This window comes from Physeter macrocephalus, chromosome 11 (genome assembly GCF_002837175.3).
Source record: "Physeter macrocephalus isolate SW-GA chromosome 11, ASM283717v5, whole genome shotgun sequence".
NCBI lineage: Eukaryota > Metazoa > Chordata > Mammalia > Artiodactyla > Physeteridae > Physeter > Physeter macrocephalus.
Window position 1 is genome coordinate 149,522,507 of NC_041224.1, and position 18,763 is coordinate 149,541,269.

The 18,763-nt window shown below is 43.0% G+C and overlaps 1 protein-coding gene across 7 annotated transcripts in view; it reads right to left on the minus strand.

Annotated features, from left to right (window-relative positions):
* LOC114487191 (DNA repair protein RAD51 homolog 2-like) overlaps positions 1-18,763 on the minus strand; it is a 90,179-nt gene that overhangs the window by 19,520 nt on the left and 51,896 nt on the right. Inside the window, exon 1 of one of the 7 annotated variants that reach the window (XR_008618690.1) lies at positions 18,248-18,319. The exons of the other annotated variants lie outside the window; for them this stretch is intronic. The gene's annotated coding sequence lies outside the window, so the exon portion shown is untranslated. Of the gene's footprint in view, positions 1-18,247; positions 18,320-18,763 lie in introns of those variants that run through there. 7 annotated transcript variants of the gene reach the window in all.

Here is an 18,763-nt window from a genome sequence, read left to right on the forward strand (position 1 = left end):
GACCAAATATATATACTTCTTATAAATCACAATATCACAGTTTGCATGGTATATAATTTCCATTCTTTTAATTTCAATTGATTTATGTCTTTGACTTTATACAGTTGGATCATGGGGGTGGGGTTTGATTGAAGTGTTGAGTCCATTTACTTTTTTTTTTTTTTCAATTTTTTAGATTTTTGGCTGCATTGGGTCTTCATTGCTGCACGTGGGCTTTCTCTAGTTGCGGCGAGCGGGGGCTACTCTTCGTTGCGGTGTGTGGGCTTCTCATCGCGGTGGCTTCTCTTGTTGCAGAGCACAGGCTCTAGGCACCCAGGCTTCAGTATTTGCAGCACGCACGCTCAGTAGTTGTGGCACGTGGGCCCTAAGGCTCGGAGGCTTCGGTAGTTGTGGCGCGCGGTCTTAGTTGCTCTGCGGCATGTGGGATCTTCCCAGACCAGGGATCGAAACTGAGTCCTCTACATTGGCAGGTGGATTCTTAACCACTGTACCACCAGGGAAGTCCTGAGTCCATTTACTTTTTATGTGATTATTGATAAGATAGGATATATGTCTGCCATTTTGCTATGTGTTTTTCTGTGTTATCTTGTGGTTTATGTTCCTCTGTTTTTCTGTTACTGACTTCTCTGTGTTAGATATTTTTCTAGTTTACCATTTTAATTCTTTTGTTTCTTTTACTATCCATTTTCTTATAGGTTGCCCTGGGGATTGCTATTAACATTTTAACTTAAAATAATCTAGTTCAGTCTGATACTACCTTAATTTAAATTGTTTACAAAAAAATACCTTTGCTCCAATGTAGGTCCATTTTCTTCTCCTCCTTTGTACTACCATTGTTATGCAAATTACACCTTTATACATTAGAAGTCCACCAACATAGTTTTATATTTATTGCTTTATGCAGTTGTCTTTCAAATCATATTAGAGAAAAAAAGAATTACAAAAAAAATCCCACATTCATGCTTCTATATTTACCTATATATTTACCTTTACCAATGCTCTTTACTTTTTCAGGTGGCTTCAAGTTACCCTCAGAGTCTTTTCATTTCAGCTTGAAGGACTCCTTTTAGTATTTCTTGTAGGGTAGGTGTACTAGTGACAAATTCTCAGATTTTGTATTTCTGAGAGTGTCTTAATTTCCTCTTCATTTTTGAAGGATAGTTTTGCTGGATATACAATTCTTGGTTGACAGTCTTCCTTTCAGCAATTTGATTACATCTTTCCATTGCCTTCTGGCCTCCAGTTTCTGATCAGGAGTCAGCCTATAATTTTATTGAAGATGCCTTACACATGAAGTCACTTAGTGATTAGTGATTGAACTGTATTTGAATAAACAGATTTCCCTAAATGCTTTGAATCAGTTAAGTCTCCCAGCTTTTGCCAATGGTCTGTGTGTGTGTGCTGGGGCATGCATTCAGGCAATTTAAAACTTTGTCTTAACATTCCCTTCCTGTTTACAGAGGCTCACGGTCAGCCAGAAGTGACAGCTTAAGGTCTTCTCAGGTCTTTCTTGGGCATGAGCAAAGCTCTGGGCATGTGTGTAGCCTTCTAGAGTCCCTGGTATATGTAGGACCTTTACAAAGCTCCCTGTGGACATCTTATCCCCCAATTTTTCCTTTAAAATTTTTTTGGTCAGCCTCTTGTTAGCTCTACCTGGTAATAGGACCTTAGGCAGCCACGAAGGTAAACAATTGCTACTGATTATTTTCAACGAACACCCTGTAGGTAGGGATATTCACACAAACCAAGTTCTGAGTCAGGTCAAATAGTGACAGTTCTCTTGGACAGGGCTTTTGGGGAGCTCCAAACCTTTCCAAGTTACAGTACAAAGCTAATGTAGTTGCAAGATGGTTGGCTTTCAAGCTTACTGCAGATCTGGGGAAAGGACGATGGAATTAGTGAAAGTTTAATGCCACAAATCTTGCTGTTCTTACTGAGATTCACCTGGTTTTCTTGCATTAAAATTCGCCAGACTTTCCAAGCCTTTAATTAATTTCCAGAGTTCTGAAAAAGTTGATTTTGACAGTTTTAGTCAATGTTCTTGTTGATTTTGAGGAGCTGCAGGTTGTTTGAGTGTCTTACTCCACCATTCTATATGTTCAGTCTCCCAAGACAAATTTTTAAACATTCTGATTCAATACCCATCTTTATTATCTCCCCCTATTCAACCCTGCAATTCTTTTTCTGTCTTAAATATTTTCACAGTTCTGGAAAATTGATTATTTTGTTTTGTTTTTAACCAACTTAACACTTGCACATAATTCAAATAATATCACTTGGTATTATCATCCACCCCTTTAACTGAACTTATGTCAGCTACCATATTTTGATTTTCAGGAGCTCTTTCTTGTCTTATGACTATTTCTAATTCAACACAACCTATTCTTGTTTTCATATCATCTTTAACTCTCCGAGGATATTAATTATAGTTTAAGGGTCTTTTCCCCCTAAATCTTGCATTATCTCTAACTCCTCATGGTTCTTGTTTGTTTTGTTTTCTCTTTGATGTGGGAGGCATGTTCTAAAGTCTGGTGATCCTTGGTTGTTCAGTCATGTTTAAATTATATAATAGAAAATATAATTTATTCTAAAAATATAATTAGAAATACTGTGTACATGGACAACATTTGTAAATTGGTGGGATTCACTGGACACTGATGAATTTCAATACATGGAGATACCTTCTCAGAGGTGGACTGGTATTTACAGAAAAGAGTTGTTCAATCTCCTGTCCAGTTCCTACACTACAGAAACGGGGCAGAGAAAGGGGCTTCAGATTCACCATTTGGCAGGTGTAATCCCTTGTTTTAGCCAATGCCTCCCCTTGTCCTCTGCTTTGTTTGAAGTCCCAAATCTGAAACTTCTCTAATTTATTTTCTCCAGAGATAAATTTTGGCCTTCAACCTGGGTTGGAGATTGGTCACCTGGCTGCCCAGAGTGAGAAAGGTGGTCCAACTATTTCCTATATTTCATGTAAAATTTTCAACCAATCTCCTGTTTTCATCTCCTCTGCCTTCTTTGATATCTGGTACTTCCAAGTCTCAGGAAATCTTGTAAGTGTTCTACTGTTACGCTGCACTGAAAATGCCTTTGTTTGCAGTTTCCTCTGTTATATCTTGTCAATCTTCTATCTCTTCCTGTCTTCCAATATCTTGTTGAAACCTGTTCATGTCTCAAAGAGATCTAATCTCTTTGCCCTTTTGGGTTACCATTTTTTATTATTATTAAACTGAAATAATTTCAGATAGATCATGAGAAAGGGTGGAGGTAAATATGAGTGGTCAAACCTCCACATTAAAGAGGAGGCCCTCTTTGTGAGCTTTAGTTCTTCTATCTCCAATCAGGTAGTGATGTGGTGGTACTATCATAATACCAGCTTTGAGGGTCAGTTACAAACACACACACACACACACACACACACACACACACACACACACACCATACATAAAAGTACTATATACCAAAAAGCTCCTCTCGATGGTGCTCAATATAATTTTTAAACTAACCTCAAATCATTCTTCCAGTGGACTGAAAAAAGGTGGCTTGGGGCCAAGTATGATCATCATTATTACAAAATGTAAGATGCTTTGAATTTAGTCAGTCATGGCTTCAGATCTTGGCTGTATGATTTTGGGCACTCTAACCTCTCTACGCCTCACTTTCCTCATCTCTAAAATGAGCACGATAATACCAGCTTCATAGGCTTATTGTGAAAATTAATGAGATGAATGAAATTAATGAAAAATATGGCACATCATAAGAACCTAAGAAACGTACATTTCTTTCCACTGTGGTAAGGGAGCAGGTAAAAAATACAGGAAAGTTAGTGATTTTCTCTGTCTTGAAGGCTAGAGAGTTAGTCCCATGATCTATTTGCTTTTGCTTGCTGCCCATGTGAGAGTGTCTGTGTGTGTAAGGCTAATGTATAGTTTTATACACAGCCCACAGCACTGTAAATTTAGGCTTAAAATGAGATTTCTAACCATTACTGAAATTGCTAGTGTTTCCATTTGTTAGTATTACCATGGGGTGCTGCTGAAGAAAGAAGAAATGGTTGAATTACTAGTAAGTTCATGGCCATCAAATACCACATTTATTTTTCATTTTTTAAAAAAATCGAAAGTTAGTGTAAGTGTTATTGATTTTAACTTTTAAGTAACTTTGAACAAGTATGTGCTGGTTGCATTGTCTGAATTTAGAAATTTGGAAACTTCAATCTGGCTCCAACTAAAGCAACTAAATGCTGTTACAGGCAATTTCAACTGACAAAAACCTACTCCCTTTCTCTACCATAAATCAGGTAGACCACAAAAGCATGATGCACAGGAACTCTGTCCAGATGTAAAAACTAAGTTCTCTGAGCATCCAGTGAGAGAGGCCTGACTTCCCAGCACTGTCCACAGACCCATAGGAGGCAGAGCTGGACCTTCTTGTCCAGGACCGCTAGGAAATACAGCCAAGGCAACCCTGGCTCGCAAGGGTCACAGAAGGAAGGCTGCGTCTGTGCGATTATTACGGTAAAAAAGATGCCAGGAACTCAGAGGGTGTGTCTTGAATTCTGAAGCACATCCCTGTTACATCATGCTTGGGCCACACGGGATTATCTTTAGTCTCACAGGAATTGATTCGAAGAAGGCAACATGTTTCTATGTAAAGAGCCTGAACTCTGGGCTTGACATCTCCAAAAACAGCTGGTCAAGTGGGACTGGTTTGTGTAATGGTCCACATCCCTGGCCCTGCTCTGATGGGTGGAGAAACATTTGCTAGTGGCAATCAACACACTCTTTCTTCAGAGCATGGTCAAATTAATTCCCTCTGTTACCACAGCATTCTTACTATTTCCCTAAAGCCTTCCTCTGGTGAAAAAAAGGGCAAAGGACAAGAAGGAAACACAAGACAGGATTTCAGATGACTTTAAGGGTGTAACAGAGAGACAACAGAGTACCTTCCCTATCCTTTCCCTTAGGGCTTCAACTCAATCTAGTTTGAACTAGTCTTAGTCTTTGCACCAAGCTCATTAAGATGGAAGGAAGCTGGAACTTCATATAGTAACTCTCTCTGATGTTGTTAGGGCATAACCGGGAGCTGTCAGTTTAGTCTGAAATTCTCATTAGAATCATATATTCGGACAAAATCTGTGTCTTCATGTGGTCTCCCTGTTTAACACATACATGTTCCATCAGGCAGAGAAACTTCTCCAGAATAAGCCAGTAGATAATCTTGCCTAAAATGCAGGAAGGACACTGAGGCTGAGAATACAGATGCATATTGACCATCAAAGGGGTAGAAAACTGTCCAATACAGATGTTCTCTGGGCTGGGAAATGTGGACAGGGCACTTTGTAGGATCCAGCAAGGCCTGGCACTGAGCCTCTAAAGGAAGGAGGTGTGGGCGTTAGTCTTCGTTGTTTGTCATCATGCTAAGGATCAGCTCTGCTCAGAATTTTTAGGTGCCTTTTAAAGTACCCTAATCCCACAAACACTTTTTATCTTTAATGTTGACTGCACTATGGAATTATTTGTGAGTTCCACCAACCAGCTCTCTTGGGCTTCCCTGGTGGCGCAGTGGTTGAGAGTCCGCCTGCCGATGCAGGGGACGCGGGTTCGTGCCCCGGTCCGGGAGGATCCCACATGCCGCGGAGCGGCTGGGCCCGTGAGCCATGGCCGCTGAGCCTGCGCGTCCGGAGCCTGTGCTCCGCAATGGGAGAGGCCACAACAGTGAGAGGCTCGTGTACCACAAAAAAACAAAAAACAAACAACAACAACAAAAAAAAAACCCCCGAAAACAAAAACAAAAAAAACCAAAAAACATCAAGATGGCATTAGCTATATTTGTATCCCAGTCCATCAACTGGGAGGGGATTGCTTTGTGCTTCTTTTTCTCGATCAGAACATGTCCTGGAGTGTGAGGCTCAGTTCTGGATACCACACTTTAAGAGGGACAAGACAAAATCTGGGTGAAAAAAACAACTCTCTTTTCCCCTGCCCACACTCTGAATATAGCTTTACGTTTCTCTGATTATATAAATAACACATGTTCACTATAAACAATTCAAGCAATATAGAGTTGCGAGGAATAAAGCAAACCAGCCCCTTCCCAGAGATTCTGAGTGAGGGAACTCTTGATGTCAGGGACTACAGAGCAGAGCGTGGGGTCTAAGCTCCCTTCTCTCGCCCGGGGCCCTTTGGAGGTGGTATTGGAGGCAAGTCCAGAAGATCTGGCCTTAAAAAGTCCTAAGCTCTTTCTGGTCCCACGCCTTTCCAATGTCAGCTTCAATCTGTCACCCCTCTGCTCCTGTCCCCCACCAGGCAGGGAGCTGCCTTCTGGAATGGCACCCAGCAACCTTGGCTTGGCCCAATTAGGAGGTACAACAATGTGAAAAGCCTCTCCTTTGTTCCCCCAGGGTACCCATCTTAAATAACAACTCTCTATTTTTTTCATCTCCTTCCCAAGGAGTTAATCGTGTTTTAGAAGTAAATGAGAGCTCTGCCTCATTACTATGGGACAAAAGCTTTCATGGGAAAGACAAGAGCCCACATATTGAAGTTTTCTTAGTGCTCAGACAGAGTTCTTCCAATAGCAACGAGGAAGAATGATTAGAGGTAACCATCCTAATGACACTGCGGATTCATGTATGTACAGGCAGGCAGATTCATCCCTAAGGGAGCCAGCCAGGACGCTATAAAAACTGAGACACCAAAGAAGAAGAAAGGCAAGAAAAAAGAGAATGCAAACAAAACACAAAAACAAAAGCCAGGTCCAGAAACACAAGAGCAGAGAGACCTCAGTCCTCTTCCGCACAGCTGCAGAATCTCCATCTCACAGAAGTCATGTGACGGGGGAGTGTGATTTGGGGGACAGCATGGGGGATGGGTCTAAAGGAATCCTATTGTTCTGAGCTTGGATTTATTTGGTGACCTGGAGCAGTTTTCTGAGCCATCTTCCCCTTTTAAAATCAGGATCAAGAGAGAGGACCAATTAAGGCGAGCCCTATTAAAAGACGTTAAAAAACAACAACTATATTTAAAGATCCATTTCAGTCCAGATCAGTAAAGAGCAACTTTTATGGAGTATTTGTGTAACGTTTACTATGCTCTTTGGGGTTTCTAGATAGAAGGGGTTAGACAAGGTTAACGATGAAGCAGAGCAGGGATACAAATACTAACAGACTGCCAGCTGTTTCTGAAGTGAAACTACTGATTGCTACTTCTCTAGCTTAGATCAAAGTTGTTTGTTTTAAATAATTGAAACCAAGAATGCTTAAATTTTTTTTTGAGTTTAAGGAATGCAACGTTTCACTCATGTTAATGTCATCATCCTCTTGCCTACATTTCTGTATATCCCTATCATGGAACACTATGCTGCTATGAAAAAAGATTAGTACCTATACTTACATGGAAAATTATCCATGACGTATGGATGATACTGTGAGCACAACATATTTTAATATACAATAGAAAAAGCCTAGAAGATTATAGATCTCTGAAAGATTTTCCCTCCTACTCTGTATTATTCTATATTTCTTGCTTTTATTTATTTATTTTTTTCACAACAAGCATGCATTACTTTTATGTTTTCCCTTTCAGAATAAATAAGCAAAAACATACTCTCCCTCATACAGGTAGGGAAAGTCAAGTTAAAGAGAGAGTGAGTGTTCTGCCATACTTAGTCAGCAATCTAGCCAGGATATACAATTTGTTGTTGCCAGAAATTTCCTGTTGAGCAGGCATAGACTCTAGCTGAATGCCACTGCAAGTAGATCATGCCAGAATGAAAATACAGGACCTAAAAAGGGCAGACACTTTGCAATTATATAAAACCGTATTTAAAATAAGTGTAAGCAATGGTTGCTTAGAACCGAATGACTTATTTAATGTTACACTAATTCAACAAATATTTACCGAGTACCTCCTATGTCCTAGGTACTGAGCTAGACATTAGGGAAAACAAAGATGAATATGATGAGGTCCCTGCCCATAAGAAGCTAAATGGGCAGCTTTGAAGTAACCCAGAAAGCCTCGGGAATCCAGAAGATGACACATGCAGAAAAACACTCACTTCCTAGCTCCTTGCCTCAGGGTGAACATCAGTCCAAGGCTTTTGTGGCATAAATCCCTGTACTTCTAGCTTTCCCAGATTAATCAGATCAATCTATAAAAGAGGGGTCCTTGTAGAGCATATGGATCATATATCTATTTGATTTTAAAGTGAGTTTTCTCCTTCCATCAGAAAAGCAAGACCCCTTGCACATAAACCAAAAGTCCTCACCATTGAACTACCATGTTTTTAATTTCTTAAAAACCATTCTTGGCTCTCTAGTGTCTACTTTTCAAACTCTTTGGCAGGTCCTTCTCAACCTGGGCCAACTCATTGCCCCAGTCTCACCTCTTACCTCCTCTCCTCCTGATCACTCCCAAATTTGACTCTGCTGATTAAAGATGTCAGGCATGCCTTACCTTGGGCTGTTCTCTCTCCCTGAATGAATTTCATTAGAATGAAATTAGAATGAATTTTATTAGAGCCCAGCTCAAAAGTCCTCCATAATGCTACCCTCACCCCCTCTCTCCGCCTCAGGAGGATCGTTGTTCCTCCCTCCCCTCTACTTTAAGAGGCCTTGATTACAGAATGACTCCCAGGCTTTTAATCAGGCCATTCCAGTTGTTAAAATACTGAAATACTGCCATGCCATTTGGCAAATAGCTGCTGTTCCTAAGGCCCCAAGGGCTCCAGTATTTCACCAGCCCCGGGACCCACCTACATGATCCAGTACTAAGGAGTTACTGCCTGACACAGTGGAGGGGGTGCTCCAGAAGCCCCTTCCCCCATGGTCTGGCATCCATCCTGCCTGGTCCCTTCCTATTCAGGACCAGTTGTACAATGTTTTCACTATCCTCCTGCCCATTACACTACATTATGGTCAGTGGTTCCTAGGCTTGCCGATCCAGCTAGATTTTGAACGTTATGTTTTATTCGTCTTTGCTTTTTCCAGAGCCTAGTACAATACACAGTAGATGTTCAGTAAATGCCAGCTTGCTAAATGACCACATTTCCAAAATTATTTCTAATTTCATCTCAGTTACTTATTTGATGCCACTTTTGAACTAGAAAGAATATTTTACAGCCCATCATTAATGATTAAGTGGGACTAAACCAGAAAATGCTGTATTTTTGTCGTGGAAGAAATGACATCAAGTACTTCCATAAAGCTTAATACGTGGCAATGAAGCCATGGCTGACTAAAACCTCCAAATGATTTTTTAATTGCTTTTAAGTCATTATTTTATTTCTTACTCTTTATCTGAACTATTTCAAAGAGCCTTATAAATCAGAGAAACTGAATGTACGTTTCATGCTTTTTTTTCCTCTCTACAGTAGTGGATGTGAATAAGGAAAAGGCCAAAAGGAAACCAAGGAGAGGAAGAGCAGACGTAAAAAGAAGAGGAGGGGCTTCCCTGGTGGCACAGTGGTTGGGAGTCTGCCTGCCAGTGCAGGGGACACGGGTTTGAGCCCTGGTCTGGGAGGATCCCACATGCCGCGGAGCAACTGGGCCCGTGAGCCACAACTACTGAGCCTGCGCGTCTGGAGGCTGTGCTCCACAGAGGGAGAGGCCGTGACAGTGAGAGGCCCGCGCACCGCGATGGAGAGCGGCCCCCGCTCGCCGCAACTGGAGAAAGCCCTCGCACAGAAACGAAGACCCAACACAGCCAAAAATAATTAAAAAAATAAAAAAATTTAAAAAAAATAAATAAATAAAAAGAAGAGGAGACACACAGGAATGGAATCATCAAGAAACGAGGAAGGGGGGCCTGAATAATCAGAACACCTCTCTACCTCATGGGAGGATATAAACACCAATTTAATAATAATGATCCTCGTTATTAGAATTTTCTGGCCTCACATTGGTACATAACTATGAGCATCTAATGCATGTAATATTCAGTACCCTTTCTGTTGCAAGTCACACAAATGCAACTGAGACTAAACAAAAAAGGAAACCTATTGGCTCACATAACTGGAATGTTCAGGGTAAGTGACCTCAGGCACAGTTGGATCCAGGGCCTCAAACGATGACCTCAAAACTTCCCCTTCTCCCCCCATGAAATCTCTTGGTTTTGCTTCCCTCCGGGTTGACTTCATTGTCATTCTCAAGTGGGTTCCCTCTGGACAGAGGCAAAGATGGCCACCAAGAGTGCCAGGCTCACATTCTACCAATTTAGCAACTCTGATTGTTCCAGCAAAGTCCTGGGTTGACTCTAAGCTAACTATTGCAAACCATCTCTACAGAAAGGGTACATGATCCCTCCATTGGTCAGACCTCTAGCCAGTAGGTACAACACAGGCTGAAAATTGAAGAGAGGTGGTTCCTTATAAGAATATCAAGGCTCAGTCACTTTAGAGTTAGATCTGAGTTTGTCTCCCTTTTCCACCATTTACTAGTTGTTTTCACTTCAGAGAGGTTTTTAAACCTCTCTGAGCCTATTTCTCCAGCTGCAAAATCAGGGTAATAATGCCCATTTCATAGTGTTACTGTAAAAACCCACCTCACGGTATATTATAAAGATAATGTTTGTATAGCTCCTATCATGCGCCTGTTACAAAAATGGCAGCTGTTAATGTTATCCTCGACATTCCCTGGGGTAGCTATAGAAAGCATAAAGGCTACCCCACAAAGGCTCTTTCCTATAGAAATGAGTAGGAAAGAAGGAGCACATCAATAACCTAGATGCAAACCGTGGCATAGAGCCTCACTTTTCAGCGCCTCTGGCGTCCATTGGCTTGATCTTGGCACTTGAACAGAAACCCCACCTCCAATTTTTTAAACTCTTCTCAGCCCAACACCACATCTATTCCCTTCACTGTCCAAGTTCGGTAGAATGGGTAATGCCACTTGTTCACCAAATTAATCACTTTCTATATCCCTGCTCAGGACTTTGGAAACGTCCTAATTCTAAGTTTCTCAATCTAAGAATGATACAACTTGAAAATGGCCAATGCCTACTTGCAATTTAAGGTGAGTCAGCAATTAAGAATGCTGACTATACTAATTCCAATAATTTTATTATCTCTGGCCCAGTGATTAAAAACTGAGCAGACAGGGATTCAGGAAAGCTGTTCAATTTTAAGATATAGCTGCAAAGTTGTACCTTAACTTAGTGAATAATGATTAAGAACAGCAACAACTAGCGATGACTTAACCTCTTTGTGCCTTAATTCCTTCATCTGTAGGATGGGGATAATAGCACATACCTTACAAAGATGTGATGACTGAATGGGTAATTACATGTACCATGGTAAGCGGTTAAGCGCTTAATAAATGCTAGCTGTTGTTGTGAAGCACAACTACATTGGAAACCAATAAATTGGTGCTCTTACTGGTCCTTTGACAGCTAAGAGATCTCATTTTGGAAGAAAGAAAGTTTAAGAGATCTGGCCAGGCTTAACAGGTTTAGAGCTGTGTGAAGCTGGGAAGAGAACTCAGTGGTCTCTTCCCCTAACTCGTCCCTTGGTTGTAAGCCTTGTGGGCCAGCTCTTTAGCCTTGAAAGCAGAGTGTGAATGTGGGAAGACATCCTGTAGTTCTAGTTTGCTGTTGGCTTTGGGCTCTGTAATGAGGGTCTCTGTCTACCCCCGAACCTCATAAACAGAGACTTGAGAGGAAAAATTTGCCAAAGTTCAGTTGCATATCAAAGAAAGCCACAGAGCCAGAGAGCTCCCTACGGACCCACACAGCCGCTTTGTCTACTGCCAAGCCATGGCCCTAATGCACGGATACGCCTGTAAGCCAAGAGCCAAAGCCACAAAGTTCCACCAGTTCATTTAGCCTTGGCATTTCAACGTGCTGAGGGATCTGTTATTTGGGTTGTTGTCTCATTGTTAAGGGGTAAAAACAGAAACATCCTTGTCATCGGAAAACTGGTTTACTAAAATCACTACCAATACCCCAACCCCACCCCAAATCCTACCGTGAGAATAGCTCCACTGCCCTGTGTGAGGAAATGGAGCAAACGCCAGCTTTTCCCCACTGGTGAACCCTGATCTCTTTGCGGCCATCCTTTCCCACGGGCTGACTTGGATGGGCCAGTTTCTGCATCCCAGGGTAGGGGCAGCCCTGCAGCCAATGCCACCAATTTTGAATCTTGGCATGGGGTCTACTTCTGCCTCAATCCCTGCCCCTCTAAAATGAAGCACTCGTGATGGCTTAGTTTCCATTCCAATAGCCCTTCAAATCTTCCCTAACATCTTTCCCCCCTAAAATGTAAAAACAAAAGGATTCATAACTCTTTCCATGACTGGGATTTGCTCATTTTCTCGAATGGTGCCCCCATATCCAGTGGCTACAACTTTTCTCCCTGGATGCCACGATGTGACGAGTTCTAAAAATTTCCCCAGGGACTTCCCTGGCGGTCCAGTGGTTAAGACTCCACGCTTCCAATGCAAGGGGCGCGGGTTCAATCCCTGGTCGGGGAACTAGGACCCCACATGCTGCGCGGCACGGCCAAGAAGATTAAATTTAAAAAAGTCCCCAAACGGAAAGCTACATAGATGATTTACACAAGAGAATGCTGAAGTTACGAATAGTAGCTTGTCGTCCTTGGAGAAGTCTATTTCATTTAAGTCAACAAATACACGTTGGGCATCTTCTCTGCACTGTGCTGGGACCTTTAGGAGTGAGCCAGCCCTGCCTTCTAATTTAGCTGAACACCTAATGTGGCAGGGAAGTGCCACCTAAAACCCATGTGCAGTGGGAACCCAAAGAGCCACTTTTTCATGGTGGGTGAGAAGAATGTAAAGAAATGGCATCATCCAGGCCATGCCATAAAGGACAAGTAGGATTTCTTCAAGTGAAGGGCCTTCCAGCATGAACAAAGGAAGTAAGGCTAGAAAGTTCTAGGCACTACCACACACTGCAAATCCTTACTGAAAGCATCTAGATTATGAGTAAAGAAAATGTACCTGGCACTAGTAATACTTCTTATCTTCAAATTCTGTTGGAGTGCTCAAAATTCATCTCCCATAGAAGAGCTCTTATTGTTTGAAGCATACAGCTGTTTTTGTGTGTGTGTGTGTTTTTGTTTTTTTAAATGTATGTTTTCAGACAGAAAAATGCAGTCCTTGAGAAGAAGTGACTTATGCAAGGCTGGGCAAAGGTCAACGTCTTGAACTCTGCAAGTGGCCAGGCTGCAGGCGGATCTCAGAATTCCCATTTTCTGCCATCACCATCGGACCACACTGCCACCTAATAAAACCAACCCCATGTCTTGGTTTTGAACATTTGAAAATGGAAAGAAATGTGACAGGTCAAAATCTCAGATTCCCTTGGCTTTCCGATTACTTGCAAATCCACATAAGGCTCACATATCACTCTCTTCTCATTTTGTCAGCATCTGAATTTGTTTGGTTGTCGTGTGAGTGATGAAACCTTAAAAGCTATGTTGATGTGTGCAGCATGTGGAAAACCACTCCTAGGTTCTCTCTGCACTGGAAAGGCCAGAGGTACATGGACACATTCTTATACACCCAGACAGACCAATCCGTCCACTTGTGCACACACTCAACATCACTAGACACTCATTTAAAAAACACAGTGTACTGTGTGCTGACTTGATGGGAAGCCACAGGCTAAGTTCTCAGACACTGGCCAAAAAGAGATGGGATCCAACTCATCCCTAGACCACAGGAAAAATACTTTCGACCACAGAGCTGGCTGCAAAATATTCTTTTTGTAGGAAACAAAATGTTTCCAGCCCTGGGATTTTTTTTTTTTTTTTTTTTTTTTTTTAGGTCCTTTCCCTGTTACTGAGTAGGAGAGGCGAATGCTTAAGCAAGAGGCCAAGTAAACATCTAAGGAAACCAAAACCAGGCTCCTTTGCTGGGAGAGTGGAACACAGGGTGAATGAGCAGCTCACTGGACAAGCCCCAGGCCTTTCAAAGCCATGGGGGCACAGCAACCCCGGCAATTATTCACGTGTTTATGACCCCTGTTTAATCCCACTCCACTGTGGCCCCACTTCTTAGCTAAGTAGACTTGGACAAGATACTTCACTTTTCCAAGCCTCCGTTCCTTAAGTGTCAAGTGTGAATATTGATAGTGCCAATATCATAGGTTACTGTAAAGAAAAAAAATGAAGCATATGTAAAAGTTGCACAATGCCCAGCACATAGTAGGGACTCAAGAAATAGGATTTGTTAAGGTTGGTTCAGGCACAAGTCACTAAAGAACTACTGCCATGGGGCTTCCCTGGTGGTGCACTGGTTGGGAATCTGCCTGCCAACACAGGGGACACGGGTTCTAGCCCTGGGCGGGGAAGATCCCGCATGCCGCAGAGCAACTAAGCCTATGCACGCTACAGCTACTGAGCCTGCGCTCTAGAGCTGGCGAGCCACAACTACTGAAGCCCACACACCTAGAGCCCGTGCTCCGCAACAAGAGAAGCCACCGTAATGAGAAGCCTGCGCAACGCAACAAAGAGTAGCCCCCGCTCGCTGTAACTAGAGAAAGCACGCACACAGCAACGAAGACCCAACACAGCCAAAAATAAATTAATTAATTAAAAAAAAAAAAAAAAAAAAGAACTACTGCCATGGACTGTTAGAACCGAAGGAGTCCTTAGAGATTAATACTCCGGCCCCGACATTTCATAAATAAGAAAACAGTCCTAGAGAGATGAAAAGGTGTGACCAAATCATCCAGTCAGGGGTAGGCCCCAAGCTAAGACCCTGCAGACTGGATGCAAAGGATAAAGAGAGTTAAAGTCAGTCATATGGACACCATGTGCTGTCAGTTGGCAGTGGATCTTAGATCCTAGTGTACCTAAGAATCACCTGAGCAATGTATAAAAATGCAGATATCTAGGCCCCCCCACCCCAGTGCTGCTGATTTAGTCTGGGAGGGCCCAGGAATCTGAATCTTAACAAGCTCTGCTGGTGGATTCCAAGAGGTATTCCTCTGACCACTGGTCAAGAAACATTACAAGAGGAAGTCATCAGCCAAATAAATAACTGAGCAGAGTGCTAGGGTGGTATCCCATGGTTTAGCACAAACAAACAATGTGGCAAGCCCTACCATAAATAATGAAGAATATTCTCATTGTACAAAATAGTAAATGAGGTATAGCATGGCATTGCTTCATCTTCTAGATCTATTTTACAGAAGAGGAACCTATGACTCAGAGTCATTTGCCCAAGATCACATATCTAATTAGAGACAAAGAGAGAACTTCATTCTAAAATACCATTATCTTTTTACATAACGGAGAGTCTTTTTTCTAGGTACCTAGAGGTGAAGACAGTGGGCTTATGGATGTGTGTTATAGGCTAGGATCCGTGAATTAATTTTAATCACTGAGAGAACAAAAAAATCATCCTAGTTTTTTGATGCGTTCAAATGGAAAAGTTCTCCCATATTATTTCTGGGGCCATTATTCGTTCCATCAGCTCCCTTGTAGGCTAAAAGAAGAAACTCGGTTAGAAGGAAGAAGTAACAATACCATACAATGCTGGACATTTCAGAGACACCAGAAGCTCTATTCACATCAGTGCACACCACCTGCTTCCTCTTCATTAAAATCCTGCTCTTCTAATATAAAACATATACCTGTCCCCAAGGTCTATAAAGCTCTGTGCATCATCAAATTAACCACACAAGTATCCTAGTTATTGGTTTGGGAACTTCCTGGACACAGCTCAGATGAATCAATATGGGGGTGGATTCAGAGTCATTCGAAAGGATGGCGTTTCAGCTATTCCCTGTAGGGACAGAGCACATAAGAGCCTCTTAGCTATTGCTGGGGGCTCGCCGCCACAGACTAGAAATGATTACTCTCTACTTCTTGGTCCAGTATTGAAGGATCTGAGAAGGTACACAGGTATAGATCTTCCACTTCTACTTCTCTCCGATGAATGCTTTAAGACAACAATAATCCCCCAACAGAGTCCCTTCTGAAAGGTGCTAAGAAATGTAGGCAACACAGCACAGTGAAAGCCATGGCCTGTTTGCAGAAAATCAGCAATATATCCTGCAGATGGATAATGCCCATCCTCATGAGAATCTCAGAGTGCTCCAATTCATTAAGTTGGTAACAGTGGCCTTGGAAGAGATTTATTATGATTTAGATCGATCTCGTAGCCATTATTATTGGCCTTAAAAGGGGATTATAGAATTCTCCTTACAGAACCAGAGGTGGAATCTGAATTAGAATCCAAATACATAGCTAACCACTTAACCATCCTGTCCCTCCTGGGGAGAATTCCGACCTTCAGGGCTACTCCTCTGCTCTGCGACACCAGTGCATTCAGAGAATGCCAACTCCTCTTCCACGATGTGAACCCATTAAAGGAAGGAGCCTGCCACGCTTTCAACAAGGGAGGGGCAGGGTCTGGATACATGTATACAGGCCCTGAAACATTTCAACACACCTCTTTTAGAGGAGCTTCTGTTGGTTCAAACCACCAACCCCCACGAGGCATTATCTCCAGCCACTAAAATGTTTCCTGAGCTTAGACACATCTGGAAAGTTTTGGAAAATCCCACAGGAAGGAGACTGGGCCAAGAGAGCGCCTTTTCTCTTGCCATTCAGGAAGCACTGCACAAAATGTTTGCCCTCCAAGACAGCCCAGTCCAGGAATCCAGCTCTCAGGGCTGGAGAATCATGGTAGACAAAGGAGTCCTTTGGGGAACAGAACCAATGGAGAATGTCTGGGGTCTTTTACTAACCATGTGCCAACCAGAGAGCTCATGTAGACCACGTCAATCAACGTCCCTCAGAAAAATGGGACTCACCCCAGGTGGTTTAAGAGAGAGAATTTAATGTTGGGAACTAGTTACAAACGTGTTGGAAGGGCTGAAAAGAAAATAGGGGACAGTGAGGCAACCTAGAGACTAGCAACAGAAAGAAGCCACCACCATCCCTAGGGCTGGAGGAACAATGAAGAGGTGCTGTTACCAGGGCCCAGAGGATGGAGCTGCCCAACTCCAGCTCTTTGTGGAGCTGGGTCCACAAAGGGATCACGGAGAAGGAACTGGTGTCAGTGCCTGAGATAGCACTGGAAGCAAAGAGAGGGAGGCAGAAAGACATGGCTTCTCCCATACCTCTGCCCTACATCCTCCCTCCAGGGCCCGACTAAGCAGAATCAATGGAAAGGGAACCTGGGAAAGGCAGATCACACTGTCAGTTCCCTGTGGTGCCAAGTAGAGCAGGGGAAAGGCAGGGAGTGGACTGAGAGCAAAGAGGCAACTGACTGGCATGACCCACTAAGGCAGGGATTCCTGATTCCCAATTTGCAGATGGGAATCTTTAAAAAACAAAACCTTGAAGCCTAAACTGGTAAATCTCCAAATTTGTTACTGATTCCACACCCCTGGACTTGCAGTTTGCCAGAATTCACTGGAGGGGGTGCTACAGCTATCCACAGGCCCTCTCCTCCCTGAGCTCAGGGGCTTGACTGCAAATCGTTTCCCCTCACATTCCTCAGCACATGTTTCCAAACTTCATTTCCCATACATTCTGATGGTCACCATCTCTTTACAGAAGCCAGGGTTCTAAAAGAAGGAAACGGCACTTGAGGGTGGGGAGGAAGGGAATGGTGGGCTGGAAGCAATGGTGGGGGGTCAGTGCGGGGGAGAGAACCTTTGGACTCAAGATTCTGCACAAGAAGTCCCTTCTGATCTCCAAGCTAATTCCTGAGGGCAGTCATGGAGGTCTGGTGGAAGAGTGGAAGTTGCCGCACTGTCACATAAGCAGGGAATGGTGTGTGTGCCGAGCAAGGCCAGCTCTTGTCTCCCCGCCCCCAGGCCTGCTCATCCTCCTGGACTAGCCCAGTCAATGAGCGATAACCTCATCTACTCACTTACTTACATCAGAAACAACCCCTCCTTCCAGATCCAATCTCTGTGCTTAAATGCTGTTGATCCTGCCTCCTTACCATCTCGTCTCTTTTCTTTCTTCTCCATCTCAATGGCCACTGTTTCCATTCAGGCCCTCATTTCTTTGCATCTTATTTCAAGTCCCTCCAAACCTGTATGGCAAACTCCTGCCCGAGAGGGCCTTGTAACGTACAAATCTGATGTCACGGCCCTGCTGGAAGTCTCTCAGTGGGGCTTCTGAGAGCCTTTGGGATCAAGTCTGATTTGCCCTACCTTTCCTTGATTTATCTTTATACACAGGCCCCATTTCCCCACCCCCACCCATTGCAGAGACACCCACATACCCTCCCCAGTAGCAATAAAGAAGGACCATTTGCAGTTCTCACCTCGGGACCTTTGTTCATACAGCTTCCTCAGCCTCCTTCCCCATCCACCTGGCAAGTACTGATACGCCTTTCAAGTCTTATTGACATCTTAAACATTATACCTTCCTCTGAATCATTCTCTGACCACACCTTCCCTGCTGAGGATTCTGACCATCCCAATACTGATGCGCACACTGTCTTCCGTTGAAGTTCCCTCAGTTCCTTCTCGTATGTATTTATGTCGGTCACCCTACACTAGGTGTTTTCCCTCTGCTGCATGGTTCTTCAGGGCAGGAAATCGGGCTTCATTGGACTTCATATTCCCAGCATTTGGCACACATATCTACCCAGGAAAGATCTGAAGGTAGTAAAGGAAGGAGGAGGGAGAGAAGGATGGAAGGAAAAGGGAGTGTCAAACACTTAATAGTCTAGTCTAGATAAAAATAGAAGAGTTATAAGAGGATCCACGTCTCTGGTTAGAGCACACACAAAGGACTATTATTACAATTACAGGCTCTAGAAGATTTATTGCTAAAG